The sequence below is a fragment of the Oenanthe melanoleuca genome, chromosome 2 (genome assembly GCF_029582105.1).
Source record: "Oenanthe melanoleuca isolate GR-GAL-2019-014 chromosome 2, OMel1.0, whole genome shotgun sequence".
Classification (NCBI taxonomy): domain Eukaryota; kingdom Metazoa; phylum Chordata; class Aves; order Passeriformes; family Muscicapidae; genus Oenanthe; species Oenanthe melanoleuca.
The window spans coordinates 57,751,754-57,756,190 of record NC_079335.1 but is presented as its reverse complement, the minus strand read 5'-3'; the positions used below and the strand labels follow the sequence as shown (position 1 = coordinate 57,756,190).

Genomic DNA, 4,437 nt, shown 5'->3' with positions numbered 1-4,437 from the left:
TAGAACCTGTTGATAACATCATAAGAGCACATGTGAAAGAAATCAGTGTGTTTTTGGTTAAGAGGTCTTAGAAAAGTAAAAAATACCCCAACTCTGTAAGTCTAGGGAAAAACTGGGCATGTTTAAGCCTGCCTTTTTGTGATTCTTAATGTCTATGTGCATAATTCCAAATCAAACATATTCACATTATTAACTTTTATAAGTTTATTAGTCTCAGTGCTAATGAAACCATTCATCCTTTGCAAATGCACATGGCTCCCTAATGAAACTTCAATAGATGGATCAGCAGTTAAGTGAGTACATTCAAATGTTTATGCCAAATTCTGTTTGCTGCAGTGAACAGGGAGACCAAATCTCTTCCAAGCAGATTCTGTACAAAACAACCAGCAGATGCAATGATGCCACCTATGCAATAAAGATTCCTTTTACCTATAAAGAAAACAATATATTATAAAGGGTATTGATATTTAAGATACTTTTTTTTTCCCTTTGGCTTGCTCTGATGTCAGTCAGAGTAATTCCACTTGAAACAACAAAATAAGAACTAGTTAAATATATAGTAAAATGAGAGGATAAATCAAACAAAAATCATAAATATAGTAGAAAAATACTTTTGAACTGGAACTCAATAATATTTAAGTGATGGACATCTATGTGCTTTTTTAGCTAGGTTTTGAAATCTAAAACTTATGCTGGTAATAATAATTTTAATGATTTTAATACTTTTTTCACCCTTTCATCTTTTTATTTGTTGACCTGCAGTTCAGTTTGGATGTTATAAAGGGCACTAACTGATATTCCATATTACAGAAATTCTTTTCCTTGAAGACTTGGTGGTTTTTCTCAACTTTGAATTTAGAAAGCTACACCAATTTAGGAGTTTCAACATTACTATTTAAAGTCCCCAAAGCAAACATTTGTGTCTGGACATTGCAATATTTTTCAGATTTTTCCCTAGCATGATTTTTTTAAAATTGTACATAACTGGGGACTTCAGGATTCATTTTCAGGAAATCAGTTTTTTATTATTAAGCCAAGCAAGACAGAAAAATGCATTTCCTTCTGGACTATGCATATTATCTTCTTTTTTTCATTATTTTCTACACTGAGGTATAAATACTGTGCCTGTAGCCAAATATGTAAGTGCACAAAACAAACAGAAAGCATTCTTAAACCAATGAAGTATTTACTTTTTTTTAAGACATTTTAATCCTATTAATGGTAAATTATATTACCTATTGTGAAAGCAGACATGAAAGAAATATCTGAAGCATGCAGTTAATTATGATACCAAGTGAAACATAATATTTATGCTCTCCTTGTGTAGCTGGAACAATTTTTCTTTCACTAACTGTGAGTCATCCACTGATTGAAGTCTTGAAACTGATGATGAGAGAGTTGGCTGGCATATTTGCCACAGAGGCTTCCTTTTACAGATAATTAATAAAAACAAAAAAAGTCTTGGTTTTATATTCTTTTATATTTCCAGTTCTCTATTTTTTAAACAAAATCTCCTCCTCCTGCTCCTTGGACATATCTCTCTGTTTAGAGGTTATATGCTTAAGAATAATAAAAGACATCAAAGTCTCTGATAAAGCTGGGGAATGAGGATTTCACTGAACAAGGGCCTGAACCACAGTTTCATATCAAGGTTGCATTTCTACGTCAGAACATCAGAAATATTTGAATCAGAATTTTTAAATGGTCCATTTTAATGAGTGAGCTCAGGACACAGTTTGTTTAATTACCTCAGTTTGGAATCTGCCCTTTTCTCCAAGAGGATAAAAGTGTTCAGATAGCCAATTGCAGTTAAAACACCCTTCTATTTTAAGAGGCTGTCTTCCCCACATTGTCTTGCTTTGCTTTTGCACTTATTCATATTAGGTGCTTGCAGTGGTTGTTTAATTAGCAAACTAATGCAGTTGTGTTTGATTTTTATGGCCTTGACTCTGTATTCCAAGCCAGCACTAAAGTTATGTATGACATAGAATCTTCTATACCAAACCCTCTTTATCTGGCAGTTTTCTATTTTATTTATTTTTCCTTTCCTTTTTTCCTTTAAATCAGATTCTTCTATTTTATTTTCTTATTAATTCATTTGGCTGCTATTTTTTCACTCCTTCTTCCCAAAGGATGCTCTCATTTTACCACTTGCTTCTGAAAAGATTTGCTTTGAGAATTTGTTCATATACACGGATCAAAAAAGTTACAAGAAGTAAGCCAGAAAGGTGTTCTGTGAGGAGTGCAGCTGTTCTCCTCCCCCAGGAAAACTAATTCATCAGCTCTTTGAAACAGACTGTCTTAATTGTTTAGAAACTACGAGCTATGGATTTTCTTTGTTAAAATGAGTGCCCTGCATAGAAAAATCATCTAGTGTTACAAGTAGGAGGCAACCCCTTGGCACTCATGATTTCAGTTAAGTTTTTCATTTCAGCCTTAATAATTTTATGGGTTTCAGGTGTTTAAGACGTTATTTCAGGTTTTAGAGAAAACAGTCTCTTCCCTTTGCAGCAAGATTTTATAAAATTCCTTTACACTGTGGCAGATCCAGTTATAAACTGGAGTTTTGTCTGTTGGATCATTTTGAAAAATCGGTTTCTACGGTCCTCACTTCAGTTCAGGGGAGCTTCCCTTTCTATTGATGGCACTCCCCAGCCCTGCTGACAAGTGGTAATCTAGAGCTTTGTTTCAATCTCATGAAGCCCACGGGGGATGGAGATGGGCAGAGTCTTTCCATTGCCTTTGGACTGACTGGGCTGTGGCACCAAACACAACCTGTACCAGAGGCTGGCCCCAGCAGTTCTTCATTCCTGGGCATATCAATAGCCAGACAGCTATTGTCTGACTACATCTTATATGTAGTTACACACCTAATCACCCAACCCCTATGGAGAAAAGAGCCAGTTGCTAAAATGATATAAATTTCAAGATACTATAAGAAAATCTGAATGTCTAAAGGAATGTCTAATATCTCCAACACTGTTCAAATTTTCCTAATGCATGACTCCACTCACCTTACCTAAATATTCACTGATAATTTTCCTCCATCATCCTCAACTCTGTAAGCTTTTAGGGACAGTTGTCATAAATCAGCATTTCATTGTTTCTGGCTATGACCTCCTTACAATAAAAAAGATGTTATCAGTTAAAAAGTAAGAAATGCAGTATGGTCCGAAGGGCACCATTGTAGAGGATGCAATCAAACTACAATATAAGGCCCATGCAAATTCACTGCTGTTATCTATTTCAGAGATGGCAAAAAGTTAGCAGTAGTAAATGTACAGCTGCATAAAAAGGCAGTGATAATACAGGAAATAAAAGCCTCTCTAATCCCTAGCAGCAATTTGCACTAAAAAACAGGAATAAACTCCCTGTTAAAATTTTGTTCTAGAAATTTACAATTGCCTGCTCTTCTCTTCCATCTAGAGTGAGTTCTGTTATCCCAGTTCATTTTGCTAGCAGACATGAGAAGCAAGTGTCAGCAGGTACATACAGGTAACTAAATACACGTATGAAGGACACTGGTATCCTGCAAAACTAATTCAGCCTTTACAGGTTTCATTATTTCCTTTCAATAAAATCTGTTAGATCAGCTTTTATCTAAATAGCATCCTCAATAAGTCATTTTTTATACATCTCAAATACACATTCAGTAGATCTCTTTGCAAAGTATCAAAGAATTCAGTCAATATTCAGCTGTAGTGAATAGCATGACTTGAGTGATTAAACTGATATCCCATGACCTTGCAAACACTGGCAGAGGAATGAAATTCTAGTCAAAGGTCTTCTCTGAAAATGGACATTTTGCAAATAGGAGCCAAAATAGTCTCCTTACTTTATTGTCTCACAGCAGCCTTCCACATAGCTGTGGTTATATTCTGATAAGTTTGTGTTCCATTCCTGCTGTAGTGAATCCCACTCCATGGCCAGGCATCTTGCATCCCAGGCAGTTCAAGATTCACCTGCAGAAGGATGATCTTCTGCCAAAGCCTGTGCAAAAGGAGGGCATGGAAGCAAAGCCAGAAGCAGAGACAGACTGGCCCACACAGCCTGACCTGTCTCCTCCTGAACATCTCTTGAAACTGATTGATTTAATGCCTTGCATCTGCCAAACTGTCCTTCAAGCAGAGGGGATCTGGGGGGAGACAGGGAAGCATTGTAAAAATGAGTTTGTGCATTAGTTTACTGAGCAAACTTTTAACTCCTAGGTACAGCAAAATTGGCTTTTTGGAAAAACTATGCCTGCAATAGAACAGCTTCACTAAATGGGGAACAAGAAGGGAAGGGGGAAAGTTCTATTTGAGGAGTTAGTAGATTTCTTCCCTTGATTTGTGCCTGAAAGAAAAAAAATATCCCAGCTGTCTTCTGCATTGTGTGAACATATACATGCATTTAAATTACTTATATCATTACTTACAGATGTAATTGTGAAATATG

General features: G+C 35.9%; 1 long non-coding RNA gene across 2 annotated transcripts; it reads right to left on the bottom strand.

Moving 5' to 3' along the window:
* Positions 1 to 218: 218 nt before the first annotated feature.
* LOC130249541 (uncharacterized) lies at positions 219 to 4,135 on the bottom strand. Of its 2 annotated transcripts, XR_008839815.1 has the most exons (4): positions 4,056 to 4,135; positions 3,836 to 3,962; positions 3,020 to 3,120; positions 219 to 429 (listed from the first exon to the last, which is right to left on the bottom strand). It is a non-coding gene; the product is annotated as an uncharacterized LOC130249541 (long non-coding RNA). The 2 variants fall into 2 exon arrangements; XR_008839814.1 differs by lacking the exon at positions 3,020 to 3,120.
* Positions 4,136 to 4,437: the final 302 nt, after the last annotated feature.